The 11,775-nt window shown below is 46.2% G+C and overlaps 1 long non-coding RNA gene across 1 annotated transcript in view; it reads left to right on the plus strand.

Moving 5' to 3' along the window:
• LOC104863456 overlaps positions 1–11,519 on the plus strand; it is a 44,055-nt gene extending 32,536 nt beyond the window's left edge. Inside the window, exon 6 of the long non-coding RNA XR_780581.3 lies at positions 11,402–11,519. This is a non-coding gene — a long non-coding RNA (uncharacterized LOC104863456). The remainder of the gene's footprint in view (positions 1–11,401) is intronic.
• The last annotated feature ends 256 nt before the right edge of the window (positions 11,520–11,775 follow it).

Raw genomic sequence — 11,775 nt, forward strand, 5'->3', positions numbered from 1 at the left:
CTTCCCACGGCATCTTTAGTGAGACTGTATGCTCACTAAGACTTTGTAGGGTTGGATTACATGGTTTCTGGAAGGATAAAGATCAAGCACTATGAATGATCTGAGGCTCATGCTTCTTGCAGGCTATGAAGTTAGTCTGTCATGGTGTCATGGTTGCTGGCAAAAGATAGGAGACTCACAAATGAGACACAAAGGACACCGTGACTCATGGAAATGGAAGTTGCCAGTGGCAGCGTTTGTGCTGGTTCCCAAAGCTGCAATCCCCAAAGGTGTCCCAGAGACAGCAAATTAACAGAGTAGCATGTGCAGAGGGTTTCATTAGAGGAAAGGAAACCCTAGTTTGGGGAACCCATGTCTTTTATAATGAGCAGTAAAACTGCTTGAAATTCTTCCTACAGAATGGTAACTACATCATGTTGGACAACCGACCAACTTTCCTGCTGCTCTGGAGAGAAACTACTTCTAGCCTCTAAAACTACTCATTATACAGTCATTCTTTTAAAGATGGTCCTAAACAAGGTGCCTTTGCTTGCAGAATGTGCAGAAGTGCAAAAGTCTCCTGGAATGTCATCTCCCTAGAATAAGATCCAGTGCTGCTTCTTGCTTCAAGCTTGATGTAGGACGAGAGGGGTTGTTTATGGAACTCCGGTGACATTTGAGTGATGAGTTAGTTTCACAGTGTGCTTTTTAAAAGATTAATTTATTATATGCTGTATCATTTAGTGATCACCATATAACAAATTAGCCAAGAGCTGGGGCATAAAATAAAAGTTATTTATTACTGCTTATGAATCCGAGTCATCCAGAGGTTCTGCTGATTTGGGTCGGAATTGGCTCTGCTTTGTTATGTTGCTTCAGTCTCATCTGGGACAATGGAGCTGATTTGGCCCTGCTCCAATGGTCTTTCATGGCACAGCAAAGCCCTAAGAGCCCGAGCAGCACGTGCTCGGGCCTGTTAGGGTTAGACTTGGAAATGCCACAGTCTGCACACTAAGGCAAATCACAAGATCAACTCAAGTTTAAATCATGGGAAATGGGTTACTTCTCATATGAGATAAAGTCCAAAGTCACTTTATAAAGGCATGCATATACGGACAGGAAGACTTGGGTCTATTTTTATAACCAGTCTAACACGCTTGCCTTCCCACTAGCTCCTAGAGGACAACGATTTTATCCCATTCACCTTCATATCTTGGTGAGTGGCCTGGCCTGGGCACAGAAAAGGGCTCAATAATGTCCCCTTGAGTGAATGAATGCTACGCACCATAGGCCAAACGAATGATACACAATAGGGAGTTCTTTCCTCTAAGAACTAGACGATCTACTGGAGATTCACAGTGGGAAGAGCCCTGGTATCTGTGGCAGATCAGAGGGGCCTCACCTTAAAGTGTGGTTCTGTCAGCATCTCCTTATTCCCAGTGCTACTGTATCGATCGGGACCTCATCATCTCATACTGGGACTGCATGGGACTTTGCTACTGCTTGGCCTGCCTTGACTATCTCCCTTCTCACCGTCCCCCACCTAGGTGCCAGGGATCTTTCTATACGGCATGCCTGACTCCACCCCACATCAATTTAAACGAATTGCCAGTTTCTCAAGGCCAAGAAGATACAGTTTCAGTTCTCCAACGTGACATTTGAGGCTCTTTGCCCTTGGAACTCAGATCATGTAGTTTCTTTCTGGATCTTCCACACTCCTCCTACATCTTGTCCCCAGATCTCTGACACAAAGCAGACTGCCCCTGCCCTCGGTCCAAGTGTGCTGTCTGCTTGCTGTGCACTTACTTATTCGATTTCTCCTCCTTTGCTCAAATCTCACTTTGGCCTTCCAAAAAGGATATTTGTCTATGCTTTGTTCTTGGCACGGGGTTAGATCTAAAATGTCCCCCCAAAGCCTCATGTGTTTGGAGGGTGATTAGATCAGGGGGCACTCATTAGGATTCATCCATTGATGAGTTACAGGAGCTGAATGTGCCACGAGGGGGTGAGGTCTGGTGGGAGATAGGTCGCGGGCAGCTTGACCTAGAGAAGTGTACTCTTGTCCCTAGCGCCTCCCTTTTCTCTCTGTTTCCTTGCTGCCACGAATGAGCAGTTTTCCTCACCATGCCCTTCTACCATGTGTTTCTGTCTTGGAGCCAGCTGACTTTGGACTAAATCCACTGGAAACTGTGAGCCAAATAAATCTCTCCTTCTTCAAGTGGTGGGTGTCCTAGAGACGGGAAAGTGACTAATACAGAAATGTTTTCTTGTTCCACGGATCTGGCAACCAGGGCTCTGTGTGCAGCCCCTCTCCTGGACTGGGAGTGCTGTAAGGACAGATGTGCTCCTCCTGGTTTCCTTGAGGCCTTTGACACTCTGAGTGCAGAATGGGGCATTATATAGAAGGGACTCCTGTGTTTGCCAAACCCAACTGAGATTCAGAGTGGCAGAAGGGAAAGGAGGGGAGGAAAACAGAGGGATGAGAAGAGGGAGAGGAGGCTGGGAGTGGAGAGAGAACTCCGAACACAGCCCGCACCCAGGTAGGAAGTCCAGCACATGTGGGTCTGCTTTCAGCCACTGGCCCCACTATCGGAACCTGGGGCTCCTCTCCCAGCAACCTTTTCCGGAAAAACCCAGAGCCCATGGACCAAAGGCTTTTTACCCCAAGGCTCCTACTGGAAATGGATCCTTTGGGCCAGTCCCTGCCCAAGGAATGACTGCTCTGCACTGCTGGGGATGACTGCGGGGAGGGGGGTGCCATTGCTCTGGATTTTCATTATTTCAGTCTTTGTTACTAGCTTTATTTAATTTGGCACTTAATTACTATTTACTGAGTATGCTTGTAGATAACATGCATTTATTTACTGTGCACTTTGTCTAATTTTAGTAGAGTTTTTTCCTTTTCCTTTCTTTATATCTGTATTGTTTACCCTAATAATGCATGATTAAGTAAAAAAAATTTTAAACACAATACTGAGAAAGTAAAAGTCTTTTGACATTTCATCCTTCAGAGATAACCACTGTTGACAGTTTGGTGTATATCTTTTCAGAATTTTCTTGATGCTTACATAAATATATATAGATGTGACCCAAATATATCTAAGAAGCCTTTAAGGCTGATCTCTGCTCAACAATCATCCAAAATAACCCAAACTGAACGCCAGGAGCCTGAAGAATAATGCAAATCTTTATTGTTGGTTTCCTTCAAAAGATGGGGTAGCAGCTTTTCACACTTTCCTAAGAACTGGCTTTAGACATCCCCCTCCCAAGTGTCTTATTCACAGCAGCTGCTGAAAGTCTCTCTTGCTTCCTCCCACTCAGCTCTTCCTTCTTTGAGCTATGCCCTCCTGAACTCTATTGACATGGCCCTCACCCCTAAAAATAGCTCCCAGAAAGTGCTGCTTCTCTGTGCGTGCTGTCTTCTAAGAGGCAGCCCTATTGGAATTTTTAAGGAGAAATGTGCTGCGTCTCTTTATCAACATAAATAAGATTATATTATACCCATTGTTTGGTGACCACCCCCTGCAGTATCATAGATACTTTTCCATGCCTGTGCATTTAAAGCTACAATTCCCTTACTGCCCAGGGTCCAGCTTTCTGGATTGTTGGTCTGTAATGGGACCTTCCAGCTTTTGCTGCTAGAATAGGGCTGTAGTGAATGTTTCTGTGACTTTGAATTTTTGTGCCGTATCCTTCTCTTCTACACTGAGCTCTTAGCCTAACTTAAGTTTTGCTGTTCTAGCAAAACGTCTAACAAAGTTGTAGGATTTTTGTTGTTGCTTTTGACCAGCATGTTTCCACTGTCTTCCTTCTGCTTCCTTTGGGAAACTCTCTCCGCCCTCCATGCAGATACTTGAGGACTGCCATTATGACTCCTAGCACAGGTGCAGACACATGACTGATCTGGCCAATCAGAGCACCCTCATGGCTGGCTCCTGTGATGATCCGATCAGTTTCTATCATCCTTCTTCAGTCCCCCAGCCTGAAGCCCCACTATCGTCTTCTCCTTCTTCCAGCTCTGCAGCCAGCATTCTTCTTGCTAACCTCCCTTGACGCTATCATTCCTGTGCCCAAGTCATCAAAGGTGACTTGTTGACTTCAGTCCAACAAGCCCTGCCTTCTCGGTCTACCATCTGGAACCCAGGGGCCTTGGCTTCTCATTACTCCTCCATTCCTGGGCCTCTGCACTCTTGCACACATATCACATTCCTGGCAGATTATACCTCTTCCTGGTTTTTGAGGATGCCCTACATTTTCCAGCTTCTACTCTCCCATCCAAGTACTAACCAGGCCTGACCCTGCTTAGCTTCTGAGATCAGACAAGATCGGGTGTGTTCAGGGTGGTATGGCTGTAGACCAGCTTCTACTCTCTAACGCTGCTCCTAGTTCCATAGCAGTCTCACCTCCAAACAATGTAGGTACAAGTCTTATTTTATACATATATATTTGGGGGGGTACCGGGGATCAAACTCAGGACCTTGCGCTTGTGAGGCAGAAAGTAGAAGCCCTGAGCTAAATCACAGCCCTGTAAGTCTTACTCAAGCTTTAAACTTCTGGCTCCCAAACCTCCTCTGGCACACACAGGGAATGATCCATTCTGTTTTCTTTGTGGCTTCCTAAATATGTTGGCTTAGGCTTTCTCGTGTATTTGAAGTAATGGAGCATGGAGCTGGGACAGTGAGGACTGGAGTGACTGGAGGCTAGCCAAGTGTCCCTTTTTCTGTAACCCGAGGGTCTCTCCATGTAGTATCTTTGAGAAGACTAACTTGTGCTTCCTCACAATATGGCAGCTTCTAGACAGCTGGACTGCTCTCAAGACACTCAGGGCTCCAGGGCAAATGTTTTCCACACACAGGCCAGGGTTTTGACCTTTTTCATGACCCCCTTTAAGTCCTGAGAAGTCATAAAAGCTCTCCTGCTGCCACATCGTATTGGTCACATGTAGTCATAAGACTTCCCAGACTCAAGAGGATAATTAGACACCAGTTTTTTATGAGGCCCTTATCTACATGTTTTAAATGTTGCTTTCTATTTTTTTAATGTGTTCCTTTTCTCTCACTTGTGATCTACTAGAAAATCAGATCTATGGAGGAGGAGACCTTTCTATCTGGTTTGCCTCTATTCTTTGTGTCTGCTTTGTAGAAGGCACATAAAAGTTTCATAAAAATAAGTCACATTCTCTGAGGTATACTAGAGACCTAAGATAGACTATCAGATGCCTTCAGTTCTAGTTTTTTGAGCAGCTACTCAAAAGGCATCACTGGACACTCTGAAAGATATTTTTAGAGTTGTTTTGTGGTTGGAGTCCCAGGGCTTCATTCACCTGGGTATCCTAGGCCCCAGGCTCCACTGCCTTCGGTTGCCTACTGGTCTCTCGCACCGGGGCATACACAGAAATTCTAATTTCATTTGAGGCCCTGCAGAGGGACTGGCATCCCTTAGCACCTGCCTCCAGACTTCCTTTGGCCTGCAGAAACTTCCTGAAGTGAAAGACACACGTCATGTTATTAAGGAATCCTGATTCAGGGGCAAATGTCCATCTACTCTTGGCTCCTGGACCTTCAGTAAAATGATTCTTGCTGGGACTTTAGATATAAAAGTAAGCTTTACTAAAGTTTTTCTATGAAGGCTATTTGTGAAGTCTATTCCAAACTCATAAAAAAATCACTTATGAATGAATGTATTAGAGTTCTCCAGAGAAACAAAACAAACGAGATATGTGTGTGGAGGGGGTGCGGTTAAGGAGCTAGGCCCACATTATTGTAGACTGAAAAGCCAAAATTTTCAGAGGAGGCTGGCAGGCTGGAGACCTAGGGAAGCTGCAGTTCAAGTACAAAGGGGATTTGCTGGAAAAACCCCACTTTTGCCCAGGGAGGTCAGTTTTTGTTCTACTAGAGCCTTCAACTTACTAGAGAAGGACACTCGCTGTGGAGGGTACTCTGTTGTAGTCAGACAATATTTATCATTTTAAATGTTAATCTCATCCAAAAAATATCTCCATAGAAACATTCAAAATAATGTTTGACCAAATATCTGGGCTCTGGGAACCAGCCAAGTTGTCTGTCACATAAAATTAACAACAGCGACGGGCAAGTGCAGAGGATAAAACTTAAAAAGAATGAGCTGTCTACCATATTCCATATTCCACATTTGCAAGGAAGCCCCAAATCCGTATTCTAACAGGGAGGGCACTACCTTAATGGTTCTTGAATGAACAGTCAAGTGAAAAAAAAATGTAAACTGCAGAGCCATGCCCTGGGGAATTTGGATTTGGAGGCAGAGTCCCATGCCACTCCTGAGCTATGAGGAGGCAAGGGCGGAAGTGTGCAGTTCTTTCGGAAGGGAAGAGATGCTCTTAAAGGCGGGTGGCTGGAGAGCCTGGCCTGGAGATGTCAGAAGTGTAAAGGAAAGGTGGGGAAGGGTGTTCCCGGCAGAAGGCACAGCAGCACGGAGGGCCAGGCCACAGCATGGCTGAAGCATGGTGTGGGGTAGCAGGACACAAGGCTGATCAGGAGGTTGGAACCCCTTGGAGTAGTGTGGTTGGGTAGTTAAGGCCATGGACTCTTAGAACCAGACAGGCTGATTGCTGATTGCACCTGAGAATGCTTAAAAGTGTCAAAACTCCCTGGGCAAAGATCACCTAAATTCACTGAGATCTACAGCTGAAGACAAAGGGGAATAATAATATGGCATTAGTTTCTTACTGCAGCTATAACAACTACCACAAACATGACAACTGATTACAAGGAAGGTACCAGCAGCACTATGTGTCTTCTAGGGAGGGGGATACCTCCGGTGTTTCTTGGTTTACGGCTGCTCCACTCCAACCTCAGTTTCCATCGTCCTACTTCCTGTCTGACTCTGCCTCTCCCACCTCTCTCTTATAACAGCTATCTAGATTGCATGAGAGCCACCCACACTGTCAGGATCATCCCCAACCTCAGGATCTTCAACTCACCACATCCACAAAGTCCCTTCTAGCAGCCACAAGTTTTAAGGATTAGGGTACGGTTCTTTAGGGAACCATTATTCTTCTTACTACATGCATGTCCTTCAACAGGTGAGAAAGATTAAGTGAGATGATGTGTGTGAAAGCCTGGTGCATGTGCCTGCTCGTGTACTGTTCTTACAGAGTTGTGAATCCACTATAAAGAGCTGAGAGGAACGGGAACAAAGTGGAGATGAGATCAACTCCTCTTAAAAATGTTAGAGGTTTTTGCCAGGCCTTGGGAGGTTGGGCTGGGCATGTAGCTCAGTGTGAATGCCCTAGGTTCAATCCCACTACTGAAAAAAGAAAGAAAGAAAAAAAGGAAGAAAGAAAGAAAGAAAGAGAAAGAAAGAAAGGGAGGGGGGAGAAAAAAAAGAGAAAGAAGGAAGGAAATCTTGTTGGAACAGCAAAGAGAGAGAGGCTTGAAGTTGTCTTTTTATAAAAATGTGGAAATTAACCATTGTTTGACTGGCTCAGCTGCTCTTCTTTGGTTTCCTTACACTGGTTTGGTTCACAGTTTGACCAGATTTTGTCTTGCTTCTTTGTTGCCTTGAGCCTGATCTGTTCCTTTCCACCTGCCCAGAGTCTCTACAGCTGAAACCCGGGGAGAACATCTGTGGGCCGGGGCCCAAGCAAGAGGCCTCCCCTCTCCAGATGTACCCACTGTAGGTGGCCTCTGCCAAGGGCACCTGGTCCTTAGAGTTAACCTTGTCCTGCAGTCCCCAGTTTAGTACCCAGTACTGGAGAGTGGAAAGTTGGATAAATCTTGTTCCCTTCCTGGGCAGCAGGAGCTCTTAACTCCAGACCCACCGGCCACAGCAGAGGAACAGCAGCCCCTCTGCAGGATTTGTGCATGAAGGGATGTAACCTTTTCTAGGGAGGGGTCATAGTTTTTACCGGATTCTCAGATGGATCTGTGAACCCCGAACTTTCCCCAAGCACAGGGAAACATGTCATCGCGTAAACTCTTGCTCCTCATGGATCCTGTGGTTTGTTGTTTAGCCAGCTCTGGCAGGCACGTGACCTGGTAGAGGCAGGCAGAGGCGAATGCTGCTTCATCTTAGTTGGAGAGGCTCTTGCCTGCTCTGGTTTTTGAGGAATATAATTGCCCAGCAGAGCCATATAGCATTGTCTCTTCTGCTGAGCTCCGCTATGCAGACCCACATTCATTATGTGGGGGTTTACATACGGAGGCCCCGGGGGAGGGGATGGCCCGGCTCCACTCCAGATGCACACGGTCCCCCTGGTCATGCCCTCTATTAGAGCATGGCTGGGCAGACCCTTCGGCCTTTCTCCTGGAATTTGAAGGGATCAGGATGAAGGCTGGAGCTTAGATTTTTGAGCAGAGGTAATTTCAGAAGGTGGAATCATAGCTTAAGGAACTCTCTGGGGAATTTTCCTGATGCAAAGCTAACAAGACATTGTGATAATTTCTCTGGAGCTGGCCTCATTCCAAGTTGGATTTTAAACGCAGATTATAAAGCAAACACCATCCCCCACAAGTATTAAAGGAGGGGAAAATAACAGGACGGGGGCTGCAAAAATGGTCTCTATTGTGGGACCAAAAGCCGTCAATCATGCAGGCTGACAGGCGTCAGAGATTGACAGACAGGCCCTCGCTCCTGACTTCAGTTATCAAGGGGAATGGGAAAAGTGTCTGCAAGAACATGTTAAATTGCCAAAGTCATTACCAGTCACCAATTACCAAAGAAAAGATAACAAGGTGTATTTTAGAAAAATCGATGCAACAACATGCATTTCAATACAGTGAGTTTTTTAGAACTTTCGAAAACAAAACGAACTATTTAGGGAATACACAATGGTTTTCAGTGCATACCAAACACTGGGCTTTGTAAAGTCATCAATATTCGCTTTAGACTTGGCTCTGCTTTAGGGGAGCAGAGATCAAGCAGTAAACTAATATTCTTCAGTTTTTCCCCCTGCATTTCTACCAAACGATGAAAGCAGGACTGGAGGGCCAGGCGGCTGTGCTATAAACTCCCACAGTGAAAGGCCTGCTGGCCACTGGGGGCACCTCCTGGGGTCCAGGGCACAGACGGGGCACAGGTCAGGCAGGTGTTGATGTGCTGAGGCGCTGTGGGTGACTGTCCCACGGGATGCATCCGGCCGAACTTCCTCATCACCTGTTCTGAGCCCTGCCTTGAGGATGAAGAGAGAGAGGACAGAGTTGCAGCCCTCTGTTGGTGGTGAGAGCGGGGACACAGTCCCACTGGATGAGAGCACAAAGAAAACGGATGAGCATTACCAGACAAGTGAGCATGAGGAACAGGAGTGGGAGGGGCTTCTGCAGCCTGGAAGAATCAGGAGTCTGGGGAGAGAAGGGAGTATCTGTGCTGATTCTTAGAGAATGAGGAGGGTATCTGTAACTGGAGGTGCAAACACCTGAAAGGAGGAGAGTGCAGCCAGAGAAAAGGAAAGACCCCGAAGTAGGAGAGAACACTGAGCCGACAACTGTGGTGAGCCTCAAATGAAAAGCTGAGGTGCTGGCTGCTTTGCAGTCAATGGAGAACCACTGCAAACTTTGGAGTTGGGGGATAGAATGGCCCAGAGTTGTGCTTAGAGAGACAGCTCTAGCAGCAGTGTAATGCACAGAGGAGAGGAGGGCCTTTTGGGGGCTGCTGGAGCACATCCATGAGAAGGGCAGAAGACCCGAACAAGGGTGGGAGAGCCAGTGGGCCACCATCACACTATCCTGCACGCACAGCGCTCTCCTTGGTCTCTGCCTCTGGAAACTTCTCACCCTCCAGGTCTGCTCAGACACCAAGTGCTGCCCCTCCTCTGCTAGAACATCTCGAACATCTCCCTCCTGACCAAGCTTGGTTGTCACCATGGTATAGTTAGGAGTTCTGCTGGGACAGCAACCCTGTTGCATACATCTCTGTGGCTTTTCCAGGATGAGGTCCAGGCCCCCTTCCCAGCGGAGAGAAAGATGAAATAGCAAAGCCTGGTGTGCAGAAGCATTTTATGGTAATGTTCAAGAAACTCTAGAGCTGGCATGAGTTTGCTCAGTGGATCATTCTTTCTCAACTTGAATACAGTTTTGGGAAAGGATATTACGTGACGTGAGAAAATGAGACTTACAACCCTTCCAAATCTCGCAGTTTGAGCAGCATCTGGAGACAGTAAGCTGTGGGAGCCCAGGAGAGAGAGGGCTGCTGGGCCTCAAGCATGGGGAGTAGAAGTGCGTGTGGTCAGCAATGGAGGAAGGCAAAGCTTTCTCCGTAGGATTGGTAGGTGGCATGGCCATATTATTTTCCAAACAGGGACACCTTTGAAGGGGACAAGGGCACTGTCAGTAATTGCTGCACGATAGCAGGCTTTACTTTGGCTTGACCCCGAGAAAACAGTGTGTAACTACCGTAGCGAGGGGCACTGCTGCTGGCTTACTCTCTGCTCCAACGTGGATTCTCCGTGTCTTGCAGGCACGGGAGCAGAGACCTTCCCTTGGCCTTTTCCTTTCTCTCCATTCTCCTCCTCCTGCCCAGGACGTAAGTGGCTGGGAATTTGGAATGAGGATGGAGTGTGGTTGGCCCCTTCTAGGTTTAGCTCTCTAATGGAGCAGCGGTCCTCAGCATCTGGGTGTTTTCTCTGGCTCCCTGTAGGCAATTTAAGGAGTTGGTCTGCCCCGGTGGAGGGAGCTGTGGTTATCGCATTGGTTAGTAATCGGATGGAAGGAGAAATGTTAAGGAACTCGATTTAACCATTGAGTCTGTGACTTTAATGAGCTTTAGCAAAGATGGACCTGGTACTTCCAACTCTCTTCATCCAGTCCCAGGATCTCTTTCTTGGTCGATTCTGTACTCAAAGCAGAATGTGGCTTTCACTTTCCAATCCCAATATCCATCTTAAACCGAGTCTGGGGATTTTCAGATTTGGGGGGAAATTCTCATACCAGAGAATATGAACGATGCAGGACAGAGTGAGACCAGGACTTAAACCTGACGGAAAAAAAAAAAAAAAAAAAAGAAAAGAAAAATCTGGGCCAAATTTGTTTTTGCATCACTATCTGGGGGTGAGGTTCCACCAGTTTCTTTTGGGAAAGACATGGAAATTAATTATGAGAGCCCCTGCAATATGTATGTATTTTAAAATAAGTTTCACCGAGGTAATAAATTTAGTGTACTAGAATAAATCAGTTTGAGGTTTGGCAAATGTATACTCCTGTGTCACCGCCATTCTGATCAGTGTATAAAACACTGTCACCTCTCCCGAAGTCAACAATAAGAATGACCGGTATTGCTGGGTCATACAGTTAGTGTATGTTTAAAATTGTAATAAACTGCATAACTGTTTTCTAAAGGGCCTGTGAAATTTTACTAGAAAATTTCACATAGAAAATTTATGAGAGTTCCAGCTGCTCTAAATATTCTCTAACATTTAGTAATTTTTCTTTCCTTTTGTGTAATACTACAGATTTAACCCAAGGCCCTCACACTGAGTTATATCCGGGTCCCTTTTTCATTAAGTTGTTCAGTTGCCCGGGCTGGGCTTGAATTTACGATCCTTCCATCTCAGCCTCTTGATACTGGGATTATAGGTGAGTACTTTAACATTTCTAATGCAAGCTACTGTGGTACCTTTGAGTAGCACTTCATGGAGGTTTTTATTTGGGTACCAGGGCTTGAACTCAGGCCCTTGTGCTTGTGAGGCAGGAAGCAGAACCTCTAAGCTAAATCCCCGGCCCTCATGTAGGTTTTAATTTGCCTCTCTTTGGTGTCTGATGATATTGAACATCCTTTTGCTTTTATTGGCCACATTTCACATTTTCTTTTGTGAAATGTCTGTTC

This window comes from Fukomys damarensis, unplaced genomic scaffold (assembly GCF_012274545.1).
Source record: "Fukomys damarensis isolate Sample0158 unplaced genomic scaffold, DMR_v1.0_HiC HiC_scaffold_23, whole genome shotgun sequence".
Classification (NCBI taxonomy): Eukaryota; Metazoa; Chordata; class Mammalia; order Rodentia; family Bathyergidae; genus Fukomys; species Fukomys damarensis.